Raw genomic sequence first — 16,783 nt, 5'->3', positions numbered from 1 at the left:
CACTATTAAATTAAATTACCTAGTGTTACATAGAGAGTATGAATAATTTCATCTGATGTTACTAAAGTAAAACCTTATTATCACCAAGGTGTCAGGTTATGGGTAACAAGAGCACACATTCTGTCCTCACTCAAAAGGTAATAACATTAACTTTGTAACAAAGTGAACTATGTTAACATTCACTACTCCGATCAGAAAGAGTATCATTTAATATCTTTAAAATCTGTCAAAAAACATTATAGACAAGGCAGTGGTGAATAGCAGAACATCATTTAAACGTCTTAAAGATCACTTACAGCAAGGTGTAAAAATGTATGCTTTTTAGTGCGTGAAATACTTAAGAAGTTGGGTAAAATATAGAGTGAAATTGAATTCTCATTGTTACTGCCACTAGCACAGGCTTTTACTGTCAACAGAAAAAAGCTACAGTAAAACGAGGGCCCATTTATCTGTTTTAGCTTCAGTGGATGTTTGGCATTGTGTAAAATAAATTGAGTGTCTTTGATGTGGTTGAAATTATTACAGCCATTACCAACATGGAGTTCTGAAATATTCTAATTTTTAAAATGTAGACATTTGGAAAGGCAGGGCCATGTTTGATGTTTGATATTTAAATGCTCTGTGGTTTATAATGTTTATGACAGCATTTTGGACGATTTGCTCTCTCAACCACCCATGAGTGAAAAAGAGAACACATGAGCTTGATGACTTGAGAGAAAACTGGGAATGTCTGCCTAATTAATGGACACTGCAAAAACAGAAAAAAATAATAGAGACAGTGTTTATTTTATAGTAAATTCAGTAAATTATATATGATTTTTTTCTTAGACTGTGATTAGTGGAAAAGTGTGGCGGTAATGGCTACTACTTTGCATTTGAGACTAAAAAAGTTAGTTGTTCATTTCAGCCTCAGTCATCATATTACCATGATTTACTTGCTGATGCTTCTATTTATGTATAATCTGATCACTGATAATAAGTTTTCCCATCAACAGTTTTTGTTTCAGTTTTGTAAGAATAGTCTATATAAATTTTATTTTTTTACTGCTTTCCTTACTAGTGACTAAAAATACTATTTGTATTTGTAAAGCAAGTGAAAAGCATAATTAGTAATTACTGGAATATTTCATTTTCAGATCCTACATTTCTATTACAGAGCAGGTCAGTATTGCAACAGCAATGGGCAGGAGCGAGGATCTGGATGGGACATGTAACTAATGTAACTAGTGGCATTTTATTAAAAGTTAAAAAGCTACTGCTTTAGTTCATCAGTTTTGTTATTCAGCTTAATTAAAAGATACTTTCGAATATTGCTCAGATTGAGTGGTCAACAGTGTTGATAGGTGAAATTTGCCAAAGCATTTTTTTGCAGCAAATATGTAATATTCACCATTGACCTTATTCAGTTATTTTTCTTGAAATTTGTTGTGTGGCTGGCTTAGATGAACTTTTCTTTCACCAGCACCCAATGATTTGAGATGCCAGCATGTCTTCACAGAGCTATAGCAGCTAGTGTTGGATGGGTCAGCATACCCCAATACCCCGCCCCTAACGAACCCAATGGTTGGGATAAAAATATGTGGAAAACTGGCAAATACACTTAAACACAAAATGAACAGCTTACATCTTAAAGGTAGTGTCTTTTAGTATGGATCTGTGTTTTGTGTGTAAAACTAAGCTTATCCATTTAATAGTTTTACCCATAATACTGTGCTATTGTTGCAAATAGGAAGGATTGTGTTGAGTAGCAGTGACAGTGAATGAGAAAAAGCGTCATGGAGAAAAATAAATGCACTTTTTGGTTATATCAGGGAGGTATGGTGGCACAGTGATAAGCACTGCTGCCTCAAAGCTCAAGTCACAATAATTGGTTCAGCATAGTTGGCTGACATTTCTCAAGCTATGTGGGTACTTAAAAGACCATTGCACCATTACAATCCATTCAAAACTAATTTTATCCTTCCCCGTTGATATCACTATCATTATTGAGTTTGATAAAGTGCATTTCCAGATTTCGCCAAACTCAAGGCAAAGTGAATTTAGCTTTGACTGCTCATTACTAGTGATTAAACATATATAACATAAACAAAACAAATTTCTTTCTTCTGAAGTGTAATTAAATGTGGCAAATTGGTATTAAATGAATCAAAAGACGCTTCTGAACAAATATGTCACATTACTTGTTATTGAAAGGTACTCAGTTTGAGTTCTGAGGGCTCCCTAGGACTGCAGATTCTTCCCCCAATCACCTTCAGCTTTTAATTAGACATCTCTCCTCCCAATCTATACCACATGCAAGGTTTCTCAGGCCCCATGCCAGGATTTCGCGCCATGGAAAGAATTTTGAACAGTTTCACTCACTTAACTTGCACCATACGAACTCAGCAAAGCATATGCACTCATACATCCAATTCACAACATCTCTGCTTGGTATTTTATTACTACATGGAGGAAGAACAGCAGCAGGTTGTGTAGTTTTGAAACAATCTTTTGTGGTGGTTTTTCAAGTTCATGTATCAGTGGTAACAATTTTTTTTTTGCTTTCAGTATATTGTTTGTTTAGTAAGTAAATCAAACCTCCTTCCTTTCACAATGGTCGTCACTCCTCTTCCCCTCATTAGTTGGTCAAAAATCCTGCTTTCAGTTCAAAAAGTGACTCATGTGAGGCGATAGATAGATAGATAGATAGATAGATAGATAGATAGATAGATAGATAGATACTTTATTAATCCCAAGGGGAAATTCACATACTCCAGCAGGTTTCCTGTTTACACATACTGGCAGTTCAGGAAATAGCTGACAATATTTTAGTAAAAATATATGTACAGTGTATCCAGAAAGTATTCACAGCCTTTGCCATGAAGCTCAAAATTGAGCTCAGGTGCATCCTGCTTCCCCTGATCATCCTTGAGATTTTTCTGCAGCTTATTTGGAGTCCACCTGTGGTAAATTCAGTTGATTGGACATGATTTGGAAAGGCACACACCTTGTCTATATAAGGTCCCACAGATGACAGTTCATATCAGAGCACAAACCAAGCATGAAGTCAAAGGAACTGTCTGTAGACCTCCAAGACAGGATTGTCTCGAGGCACAAATCTGGGGAAGGTTATAGAAAAATTTCTGCTGCTTTGAAGGTCCCAATGAGCACAGTGGCTTCCATCATCCGTAAATGGAAGAAGTTCGAAACCACCAGGACTCTTCCTAGAGCTGGCCAGCCATCTAAACTGAGTGATCGGGGGAGAAGGGCCTTAGTCAGGGAGGTGACCAAGAACCCGATGGTCACTCTGTCAGAGCTCCAGAGGTCCTCAGTGGAGAGAGGAGAACCTTCCAGAAGGACAACCATCTCTACAGCAATCCACCAATCAGGCCTGTATGGTAGAGTGGCCAAACGGAAGCCACTCCTTAGTAAAAGCCACATGGCGGCCAACCTGGAGTTCGCCAAAAGGCACCTGAAGGACTCTCAGACCATGAGAAACAAAATTCTCTGGTCTGATGGGACAAAGATTGAACTCTTTGGTGTGAATACCAGGCATCACATTTGAAGGAAACCAGGCACCGCTCATCACCAGGCCAATACCATCCCTACAGTGAAGCATGGTGGTGGCAGCATCATGCTGTGGGGATGTTTTTCAGCGGCAGGAACTGGGAGACTAGTCAGGATAAAGGGAAAGATGACTGCAGCAATGTACAGAGACATCCTGGATGAAAACCTGCTCCAGAGCGCTCTTGACCTCAGACTGGGGCGACGGTTCATCTTTCAGCAAGACAACGACTCTAGCCAAGATATCAAAGGAGTGGCTTCAGGACAACTCTGTGAATGTCCTTGAGTGGCTGTGACGATGTGGGTTCGGCTCCACGCTCCCATCTGATATTTGGAAGCCCTTGAACCCAACACCGTTGGTAATGTCACCGATGAGCTAGACAGTTGAGGCAATAAACAATTGAGCAAGGGGATGGTATAAATGTGCAAAGTGCTTTTATTAAAAGACAATCAAAAACAAAGTGTTCAATAAATAAAGTGCAGTGATTCAAAAATTCTTCCTTAAATAAATAATCCATAAAAACGTGGAGGTTAAAAAAAACAATAGAAAAAACAATCCTTTAAAAATCTGTGGGGTTCAAATGAAGTTGGAAGCAGTCTTCTAAAACCAATGACAAGTCTGGTGCTCTTTCAAACTAGCGTTAGCGTCTCAGCTGCTTCTCCCGACTAGGCTTTGCAGCAGGCACGACGCTCTCTGTAGCTGCCCTTTTCAACTCTCACACACAGGTCTGGATCCTGGCTTCGGTCTGGCACTCATCCCAGGCCTGAGACTTGGACTCCTTGGTCTCCAGGACACCCACACCAAGGACTGCAACACCAAGCCTCGCGACTCCCGCTGCCTTTCCGGTCTTCTGCGGCCAGTCGCCTTTCCCTGGTCACTCCCGCTACCTGGTCGCTCAGTGGGAGCAACATCAACTACGACTCCTGGGCGTCGGCCTAACACCCAGCTTCCTCGCAGCTGCCCACGAGCGCTTGTTCGCTCGACCACACGTTCCTTGTGTGTCTCTCCTCTCTCTCACTGACTTGCTTCCTCGCTCCCTGTAACCTCCGTCCTTTTCTTTCTCTCTTTTTCTATCTCTGATCTTTTTTTTTTTTTCTCTCCCAACCGACTCGCGCTTCTTTTATACAGCGAGGGGCCATAGCAGCTGCAGCACATTAGCCACGGGAACAATCACGGATGTGGGCAGTTCCTCACCTCTGCACTCGGTGAGAAATGCCCACACCGCAGATCGCCCCGCGGCTTGCTACAACCACTACGCCCACTCACTAAGCCGTGAGCGCGGTGATTATCTATTTAGAAAGAAACGACCTTTGCTCAGCGAGCTGTGGACCCATAACAGCACAGTGGCCCAGCCAGAGCACAGACTTGAATCCGATTGAACATCTCTGGAGAGATCTTAAAATGGCTGTGCTCCGACGCTTCCCATCAAACCTGATGGAGCTTGAGAGGTGCTGCAAAAAGGAATGGGCGAAACTGGCCAAGGATAGGCATGCCAAGCTTGTGGCATCATATTCAAAAAGACTTGAGGCTGTAATTGCTGCCAAAGGTGCATCGACAAAGTATTGAGCAAAGGCTGTAAATACTTATGTACATGTGATTTCTCAGTTTTTTTATTTTTAATAAATTTGCAAAAACCTCAAGTAAACTTTTTTCATGTTGTCATTATGGGATGTTGTGTGTAGAATTCTAAGGAAAAAAATGAATTTAATCCATTTTGGAATAAGGCTGTAACATAACAAAATGTGGAAAAAATGATGCGCTGTGAATACTTTCTGGATGCACTGTATTTTGCATGCTATCAGCATAAAAACTGGATAGCAGACATGAGGATTAGTGAGTAATGTGAAATTTTGTTGTTCTTCTGTTCATGGACATTTTTAACATCATTTGCCATTGTACAATACATGTCAATGTTGTCATCTATTATGTCATTAACCTCTTTCTATCCATTCCATGAAAACTTACTTTCTTACTTCCAGGTGCTTTGCTAGCAGCAGCCTTTTACAGAAGCTCTGTATTTCTCACTGTTTTTCCTTTATGTATCTGAACTAGTTTTACTAGTTACTAGTTTTATTTGATGTTAGATTTGATCTGGCACCTGGCTTGCCACTGTAGCCACTACAAATTGGATAAATGGACTTTAAATTACCAACAAAAGGCACTGGCTAGTCTTGACTGCAATTTTAAAGTGCTGAGAACTTGGATGTAGTCACAAAGTAGCCCCAAAGGCTGCCTTATGTCTCCAACACCTGGAAACCTAAGAGATACTATCAAAATAAAAACAGGGTATGTTAAATACTCCAATACAGTAATCATTTACTTGTGTAGCAATTATGAGCGTCTAAGTAGCCAAATTTCATTGTACTGTAAGAGTTGTTTGTCCAAGGACGCAGAGGGTAACGTGCTGGTGCAAGAATAAACGCAAAGCAAAAAGGTTTTAGAACTAGTCTACCATCCATTGTAACAGGATTGATTGCTTTTTAAAAGATTTGATTGCTGTTAAATAAGATGTACAAACTGTGTGCTCTTATTGAGGGCCATGGCACATGCAAGTATACAGACATTTTGTCTTTTACGGAGAGGTGGCTTAAACCTGTTATAACTGATAGTGTTTTCTTGCTGGATGGATTTCATCTTTGAGCAGACAGAGACCCAGCATGTTGTGACAGGAGGGGGACTAGTCATCTCTGTAAATAAGGAATGGTGTAAAACTGAGCATATTACTGGTTAAAACTATAGTTTGTAATTCAGACATTGAAATTCTGGCTGTGGGAATTCGTCCACATTATTTACCTAAGGAGTTAAACTGTATCATCCTTATTAATGTTTATAATCTTCCCTCTGCAACTGGGGCCTCAGCAAAGGAAATGATTCACTCTTTCACCAGCACTTTAATTATGACTCATTCTGATCCTGCAGATATAATATGTGGTGGCTTCAATCATGTGACTTTGGAAGTAACTATGACAGATTTCCTTCAGTGTGTGTCTTGTTCCCCTTGAGGAAATTCCAACCTGGACCTTCTCTATTCCAATGTTAAAGACGCCTTCAAGTGCAAACTACTGGCATATTTGCACAGATCTGACCACAACCTGCTTCATCTTATTCCCAGCTACAACCCTGTATTTAATCAGCAGTCTGTTAGCACCAGGATAGTAAGGAAGTGGAGCCTGGGGGCTGAAATGGCACTGAATGACATCTTCCAAATGACAGACTGAGAAATGATGTGCGAGTCACATGCAGATGATATTGAGGGACTCAGTCACTACATCACAGACTATATTAACTTTTGTATCAGCACTGGTACACCTAAAGATAGTGTGTTGTTTTCCAAATAACAAGCCTTGGATTACTAAGAAGCTAAGGGAATTTGTGAATTTCCCCTTGGGATTAATAAAGTATCTATCTATCTATCTATCTATCTATCTATCTATCTATCTATCTAGCCTCCTGAATGAGAAAAAGACTATTAATATCTAGTGAGAAAGAGGCCCTGAAGGATGCACGGCTAGTGCAAAAGAAAAAGATGAGTGAAAGTAAGGAAGCTTACAACGCTAAAATAGAAAATAAACTTACTCAGATACAAAGCTAATACCCTTAATCAGATTCTTAATAGATTTTCTCCCTTTGAATGACCCTTCGTCTTCCCACACCATCACTACTACATCAACATCTTCTACCACATCAACTGGAATGGCCAGTGACAAGTCTATACCCCTGACCAACAATATGTGTTGTCCATAACCGAAAACCAAGTAAGGAGACAACTGAGGAAGCCGTACAAAGGAAAACTGCAGTACCAGATGAAATCAGTCCTTGAGTCCTTAATGCTTGTGCTTGCCAACTTTGTAATATCCTCTGTCACCTGTTAAGTCTGTCCCTAAGGTTCCAGCAACAGCTGTGGAAAACATCTTACATTGTTCCTGTTCCAAAGAAGGCAGGTGCCTCTTCACCTAATGACTACATACCATTGTTTTATATTATGAAGACCTTTGTGAGGCTAGTCCTGGACTATATTTGTCCTCTTGTGGTGGACCACCTGGACCTATTACAGTTTGCTTGGCAGACAAAAGATTGGAGTGGAAGATGCAATTATCCCTCTGTTCCCCAAGGCCTATTCTCACTTGGACAAAACTGGTAGCACTGTATTTTGTTTTCTGGTTTCTCCAATATTATTAATACCATCCAGCCATCTCTGTTAAGAGATAAGCAGGTGGATGACCCTACTGTGTCCTGGATAATGGACTCGCTGTTGGGAAGACTGCAGTTTGTGAGATGCTAAGACTGTGTTTCTGATATGGATGTGAGCAACATTGGAACACTACAAGGAAATGCCCTGTCTCCTCTTCTCTCTGTACACTTCTGACTATAAATATATAATATACTGTATACATATAACGTGCCAGGTCATGGCACTTGTAGAAATTCTCAGATGATTCTGATTCTCAGATGATTCTGCATGTATGGGATGTTTAATAAGGGGGGTGAGTCAAAGTATAGGTGTCCGTAGAAGAACTTTGTTTCTTGGAGCAGAATGAATTGTCTGCAACGAAATATCAGCAAAACCAAGGGACTTGGTTATTAGCTTTTACCACACCAAAGAGCTTCTGTGTCTAGTAACTATTTAGGGAGTGGATGTAGAGATGGTGCACTAATACAAGTACTTTCTGCATCCACATAAATGACAGTTGGACTGGTCTCATAACACAGAGGAACTATATAATAAAGGATACAACTGGCTCTTGTTTTCTTAGGAGACTATTTTCCTTTAACGTGGTTAGTTGATTCTGGGGTTTGCAAAGGGTGTGCTCTTGCTCCTATTCTGTTCAATGCTTGTATGGACTGAGTGTTGGGCAAGGTCGTGGGGTCCAGCGGCTATGGGGCATCTGTTGGTGAAGAAAGATTCAAAGATCTTGACTTTACTGACGAAGCTGTGATCTTCTCAGAGTCAATGGAGGCTCTGATTGGGGCGCTCAAGAGACTGAGCGAGGAATCAGAGTCCTGGCCTTTAATGACCTCTTGGGCACAGCCATCAGCATTGTGTCTGTTTGCGGAAAGAGTGTCAACCTTGTTGAGAGGATTACTTACCTTGGCAGTGACATTCATGTTTCTGGTTACTCTTCCAATGAAGTCAGTAGACGGATTGGGAGAGAATGGGGGATCATGAAGTCGCTGGAAAGGGGTGTGTGGCACTCCCGATATCTATGCAAAAGGAGGAAGGTCCAAGTCTTTAGAGTCCTGGTGCTTCCTGTCTTGCTATATGGTTGTGATACTATCCAGAGACTTGAGATGAAGACTGGACTCCTTTGGTACTGTGTCTCTCTGGAAAATCCTTGGATACTCTTGGTTTGACTTTGTGTCGAATGAGCGGTTGCTCATGGAGTCCCGAATGAGGCACATTACCTGCATTGTGAGGGAGTGTCAGTTACGGCACTATGACCATGTGGCGCATTGTACCGGTGCATGCTCCCTAACTTGACTTGACTTGAGTGATATCCTTCACATCATCTATAACACTGTGTTGGCCAGTGCAGTTTTCTACACTGTGGCATGCTGGACTGGTAACATCACCAAATTAACAAGTTAATTAAATGGACAGGCTCTGTTATGGGAAGCATTCGCAACACCCTGATGGTTGTAGTAGAAGAGGAGAGAATTAAAACAAAACTGAGTGCCATTATGAACAACACGGCACTTTCTTTCTTAGATACTCTTAACAGGAGTACTTTTAGTCAGTTAATTATTCTGCTATATTTTTTTTTATTTAAAGAACTTCTGTAAAAAGCCAAATTTTCCCTTGGGGACAAATACAGTTCTATCTATCTCTCTAACTAGAGATTAAAAATTTCACTGCTACAAAGTACATGGGGCAAGTAACATAAAAAAAAAAATAATTATTGACTGGAGTTCTCTTTTAAATTCTTTTCATTCACATCCCTACCTGATAGTGACCCTTTGAGCAAAAAGGCAGGTGCTCAGGCACCTTAGCACCTCTGCAAATGACACAAATGCAAAGTTCTGTCATGTCTCTGTTTTCTGTTGATTCATAAGTGGCTATAGATATATAAGCCTGAATCACACCCTATCAACGTAATTTCAACATTCCATGTAAGAAAAAACCATGATATACAGTAGCTATAGATGAGAGGTACCTGTTTCACAGTTTCAATACATTTATCCATTAATTTATAACTTTAAATATCTGCTAAAATGCCTGTAACATACACTTTTAATGCCTCTGCATCAGTGAAGATTTTATTGTGCTTCACTGTGTCCATATAGATTGGAGGGAAGCACTTTTTGATAAGTTATCTAAGGGATAAGTATTGTCCCTACTGTGATCGTGGCTTGCAAGGCCTTGATTTTCCTGTTCCAGCCCTCATACACTGCTGGATACAATTAATTAAAAATGGCATGTATTTGAAGCAAGTGGAGTCTCACATTGTGATACAATTATGATAGTGACTGTTTCATTGTGGGTCAGAAAGGTTGACTGAGAATTTCAGAATAATGGTATTATAATGATAAAATTTTCAGTCCAGTTGTTATTTTAGATTTGACAGACATTTTTGCTAGATTTCTCATTTTGATAGCTAACTTTTAATGTGTATTTTAATTATTACGTTCTGGCTAATTAGTAAAAGTTTTGTGATTGGGTACAATTATTGTTGATCTTAATGAGAAAAAATAATTTCAAATGATTGATCTTACACATTTGTAATGATAATAACACCAGATTAAATTCAGTGCAACATATACTTGGTGATTCCTTATCTTACATAGATAAAACTTTGACAGGTTTAATCAGTGAGTGAGTGGTTGAATTATAATGTTCAGGTTAGAATGAAAGAGGTCTATTAAATTATGTCAAGTGTTTTTTTTTTGGACTTCGTGCCTGGCCCAGTCAAGTCTGGTCAAAGAAAATTTGCTCTGCAAGAATTTGGCCCCAGGTCAAATCGATTTTATGACTCCTGCTTGACAGCATTGTCAATTTATAAAGTCCACCATTTATATTCACAGTAGCTGTTAAAAAAGTTATAACAATCAGCATAACTATTTTCATCCCCACACTACCAATAAAAACAAGGATAGATACAATGAGTACTATGTGCATAAATAAATAAATCTGGGAGAAATTACATATAATAAGCTATATATAAACTTATGCACTGAACAAACCTGTTACTCTTTTTCAGTATACCCAGTTACTGTCTGTTTTACAACATAGCTCACAAAAGTATGAAAGAAATAATTATTTGTTTAAACATTTAAAGTAAAGGTAAACCCTCCTTGGTAATAATTAGTACATTACATATGTAGCACACATATAAATAACATTTCTATTTTGATATATAAGACTCTTGTGAACTATGATTTTTATTACTGAAAAAAAATTATTTGAAGGATATTTTTTATGAAAATAATAAAAAAGAAAAAAAAACCTGTGGAAAACATAGCATAACTTAATAAAGAAACACTATAAATAAATAGAGAGGGAAAACACAAAACCTTGTTAATAAAAGAATAACTACTATGCAATTTATACCACCATATTAGAAATGTGGCACCTGTCCATACACCAGTGTTAACAGTTGTTGGCTGTTATGATGCTGGACATACCTTAATTTGTACCGTTCTAGCTCTGGAAGGGAAGAATACATAAGCTCTTCAAAAGCAGTGGGCATACCATCACAAGGCATAAAACATAAAGCTAATAACATTTCAACGTAAAATGTGTTGTGTTTATACTGTGCAGTAAATTAAAAGCTTGCTCGACTGCCTGAGTGAACTGAAACTACATGGAATAACAGTTTATATAAAAAAAATTAGTATAGGGTTAGAGAATGAGGTTGTAAAAAAACAAGCAAAGTACATAACAATGAACATGGTCAAAGAAAGCAGCAAGAGCATCATAAGCCAAAAGTTAACAATTTATAACCAGACAGCCTAACAATACTTTCCCTGGAGTTTTAGGTTCAATTCACAAGCTTGGACAAACCTGGAATTCCAAGGGGACGGCTTTTATGCCCCTTAAACTATGATGTCATGCTGTCTGTGACCCCTGTTGTCAGCCCTTAACAAACTCATAACAACTAATTGACACTAAAGTCTCAAAATGTGAGTGCCCACAGAAAAAACAAAATGGCACAGTGAGATAACACAAAATAACTATCATACAGTAAATAAACATGCATTAAAACAACAAATAAATTTGACCCCAAAAATCCCCCAAAATTAAATAAAAAATATTTTTAGAGCTCCTGGAACCTTAATTAAAAAAGAAAGTAAAATCTTGACACTGAGTTGAAAAAGAAAAGTTGAGGTCACACCTTGAATGTCAGCTCATTTGACATATTTATCATTTTATTGCACATTTTAATTGTGCCATCACCTAGCTTTTAAAAGAAAGCCCAACCCAGTCCTATGATGACCGAACAAAAACATTGAAAAGCTGACACATTTGACTCCTACACACTTTTATCTTTACGTATTCTGTTAATAATATAAATGTATTTCCCTCTAAAGCTCTATCACTGAAAGGAGAGTGGTAGGCTCGTTAGCACCCATCAGTACCTTCATGAAATATTCATCAGGTTAATTGTTCAGATAATATAGAGTTAATTATAAAAGTGATCTAACATGAAGTACTATGTCCAACTGTTGAAAGAACTTGTGCTTTTTAAGAACCTCAAAAGTCTAAAGAAATGTATCTCTAAAAGCTGATTCCAACATGCTCTGAACATGCTACAGATTGTGATTTTTGATTGGACAGGAGATTATAATAGGTAGCCAGGTTAATTGGATAAATTCACATCATTTTGTATTGAATTGCTAGTTTCTGTGACTTTCTCCCCACAAAAGTACCAGTTTAGCAGTTGTATGTTATAGCTTGTAGCCAGCTATTGTAGAATTCACTGAAGTAGCAGGTTTTTTTTTTTTTAAGTACACATGGATAATTTATTGTGTATTTTTTTCCATCTTCTTTTGTAAGTTTCATCATCCTCGTCACTCTGGCTTTCATATTGGTTTCCAGTTCTTCTGATTAATTAACTAATAGGCATATTCGTAGGTGAGGAGCTGAAGTAGTAGCTGCAGCCTTTTACCATTCATTACTGTTTGCTCCAATTGTCTTCTTTGCTCACCTTTGCTGTTATTAGAGTACAATTAAGAGAAAAAAGTACATTAAAAGGAAAATGACAAAAAAAGCTATGATAAAAATACAAGTATGGTAAATGTCTTGCAAATGTAAAAATAACACTGATGCAGAAAATAAAACAAATGAATGAGCTCAAAGGTAAAATGACTCACTGATAGTGAAACAGGTTGGAATAAAAACCTGAAGACACAGCGTTCCTTAGACATAGTATGAGGACCAAATGCATTACAGGACATCATAAATTCACATCCAGGTTAAAAAGTGGATTTAAACACGAAAATGCAATATCCACCAAAGTCATGATTTTGATTTTTTTTTTTTTTTCAAACAAATCATTTTATTTATTTATTTTTTTTAAGAAACTGTGAAAACACATCAGGTGGTCCTGTTTCTCTTTTTCTGTCCCTCATCAAAATGGACAAAGCTGAAGGCTGCAATCTTTATGCCCCATGCTCCATAAAATGTGGCTCTATCAAACAATGTGTCACTGCTGCCTGTCTATGTAAGATGTGAGGGAACATTAAGTGTAGATCTACACTTGTTTTAAACGAGAAAAAAAAAAAATCATCCTGCAAGACATCCAAAATGATTGTTTCTCTCTACATTGAGACACAATATGACTGGCTTTTTAAAATACGCAAATAACCAACTTAAATATGCCATATGCCACTATACTGCATGCCATGTTCAAAATTATTATAGTATTTTAAATTAAGCACTACTGCAAGCTTTTATAATAGCCTCTTTAAACCTTAGTTACCACTTTAAAAAGAGGCATAGTTACAGTAACATTAATTTAGTAACTATGTCAATTCAAATAAGCATCACAAACACTAGACACTTATCTTTGTTGGAATTCACAATATCAAGGAATAGATTAATTAAAAGCTTATTTTCTTAGCTGAGAACAACAGCTACTAAAGGAGGCAACATCTTATTCTCATGCTCACTTAATCCAATTCATGTCCATGTGAGGGTAAATGCTTATCCTAGGAGCATAGGTGCTACACATTAAACAGCCCTACACAGAGTGCCAGTCCATTGCAGGGCCCACTCACAAGGGTACGAACTTTGAACCAGGGGCCAATAAATCTGACCTGCATGTCTTTCAGGATGTGGGTGGTAAACCCACACAAAGATAATGTGAATGTGCATACTTCAAACAGACAGGGTAAAGGATCCATGAAACAGCAGTGTTGCTCACTGTTATCACCATGTGTTTACTGAAAATGTAGACCTGACTCTATATCTTGACTGCTTCAAGGGAGTACATCTTAACAGAATTTTTTTTTTCTTTTCCTTTTGTGAAATAATCTGTTCTAAAGTGCTGTAAACAGGTTTTTCTTCTAACAGTATATATAGTATAATATTATACAGTATGATTAGCACACTATGTATCTTTTGAAGCTATGCAGCAACAAAGAATACATTTGATAGTGAAATTATCCAAAATGTTATTAGAAGAAATGTCCATATTTTATAAGAATGAAGCTGCATGAAATATAATCAGCATTGCTGTGGAAGTTTTAAAGAAAAATAGAACTGCTAGGCAGGAGAAAAAGAGGAAAGCCTAAGAGAAGGTTTATGGATATGGTAAGAGGACATGCAGATGATGGGTATAACAGAACAAGATGCATAGGACAGGAAGATATGGAAAAAAATGATCCACTCTGGCAACTCCTGTAGCCAAAACCTTTAAGTTTATCCTACTTTTAGTTAATAAACCTACAAACAACTGAACAGTATAAACACCCTAAACAAGACAAATGGAAAAATGAACGTGCAGTTATGGTCAGTTATATTTATGACTAAGCACTGAAACTGTGAGAAATATAGCTGACTTTTTTCACTATATACAGAAATCATCCTTTAATACCTCATTAAAAGATGAAATGAGTATGACACAGACTATTCTTTTCAATTCTGTTCTAATCTACACAATAATCATGTTTGTTTACATACATGGCAGCAGGTCAGAACTAGTTAAGGTGTGCTTTTTTGTTCAGTTCACACTCCAACTCCTTTTCTGTCCTTTCAGAGCTGCTCTTCCAAAAGCACTGTGTAAGTGATGGGGCTGAAAGGACCCTCTGGGAAGCAGGTGAAAGCAATAACAAACATCAACTGAAATGTCCTGGCCTAGACAGATTTTAAATGTTGTCAGAATATAAATACTCTGATGAATTGGAGCAAAGAAATTATCAGGAAAAAGCCATTCAGGGAACAGTCGGAAATAATGAGATTGGTCTTTACAGAATACACAGAAAGAAAGATTTCTAACAAGTTAGGTGAAATTAACCTAAACCAGACCAATTCTCTTTGGCATTAAATGAATTTTACAACCATTTACAGACCATTACCTCTCTTTCACTGGAGACTCAAAATTCCTAGTTTGGCACTACAATATACATTGTATATCATAGAATAGAATGACATCAGATACATTTTTCAGTATGATGGAGCAACTCTAAATTGACCAGTATGATTGTAAGGAAGCATTTTATACCACTGTATCATTATTTTTGAGATAGGCATGGTGGTCCTGAAAATTTCAGAGGGATTAGGCATTTTAAGAACACAGATGGTAAAAACATTGAGAATAACAGTTCACAGAGACACATGATAAGTAATAGGATCTTTCTATTTTTCAGATATGGTGGACATTGTTTAAAGACTGAAAAAAATGATGAAATCACAGTAGAAGATTTTGTAGTTCATAGTTCAGTCAATCAGGTTTTATGCACTGTACCTCATTCTTAAGGTACATTAGCAGACCTGACAAAAAGGCAAGCAAGTTTGTTGTAAAGAATCCATTTGGATTTAAGAGTGATATATACACTTGAGAAAGTACACAGTAGATTAGGATGTCACATTAAAGTACTGAAAAAAATCAATATTGTTCTATTTTTCTAGCTTTAGGACTTTGACGTGAATCATTTAGGTGAAGATGCTAGCAATCCCAAGAAATGTAATTTTATTGGAAGGACTGAATACTGTTTACTCAAATACACATTAATGTAGGTTAATAAACATGTAATAATAGGAAATTTTCAAAAATGGTTGCATTACGTTAGACGCACTGTTGTTGTTTCCAGGAAAACAAAAGGAATAGAACGTAGCTGTTAAACCAGCAGAGAGACTTTATGACTGTACCACTGTGCTCTATTGATACTCTGTTAGTGGCAGTGACACATTTGTAGGACAGATCATTTTTATTGTTTAACAATTCTCTGAAGGAACATGAGCTGAGACAAAAAGTGGATTTCACTTAAGTCTTTACAGTGCCTACAGCAATTCATAAACAGTGCATTTTTAAGCGTAAGACAGTTTTTGCTCTTCATTGATGTATACTGCAAAATGATGCTTGCTAGCACTGATATAACCATTTTTTGGAGGGACTGGTAAATTATATGTTGTACTTTAGAACACAGCTGGTAAGCAAGTTCATATAAAATTAAAAAATCGCATGATAGCTAATAGTTGTTCAAATTTAAGACTAAAGCAATAGGCATTACAATTTAGGAAGTAAACAAGATAGCAAGAATGTTACATAAAGCCATAGCATCAACATGGTCTTTTAAAATTATGAACAATTATTGTTAACAATGGAGAAATTAACTAAAATGGTTCTTTTCATTTTAGTAAGACGCAATGAAATGTATTAAGAAAAGCATGGAGAGAAAGAACTTATAGTAATACGCAAAAAAGCAAATATGCTAAATACCTCCGTGAACATTTCATCAAAAAGTAGGAAGTAACACCATTAGCTACATTTCTGTATATATTCAAGCAGTCTGTGCTTGCAAGTGTGGTCTGTTGAGCAGTAACATAAGACCTCAACAAAGTTAGCAAGTTAATCCAGAAGGATGGTGCAATTTTAGGGAGGGAAGGAAGTACAGCTTGGATGCTCTATACCCAGTAGTAGAGAGACAAATGTTGGATAAACTGGTGGCTGTCAATAAGAATAGTGCCACACACCCACTGATAAAAACATCCCAAAAATGTAGTATTTTAAAAAATGTTCTTGAGCTTATACACAGAAACATGCCCACTGAAAGGACTCTCTTCTTAAGTATGAGATATCA

This window comes from Polypterus senegalus, chromosome 4 (genome assembly GCF_016835505.1).
Source record: "Polypterus senegalus isolate Bchr_013 chromosome 4, ASM1683550v1, whole genome shotgun sequence".
NCBI lineage: Eukaryota > Metazoa > Chordata > Cladistia > Polypteriformes > Polypteridae > Polypterus > Polypterus senegalus.
Note: the sequence above shows the minus strand (reverse complement) of the source record.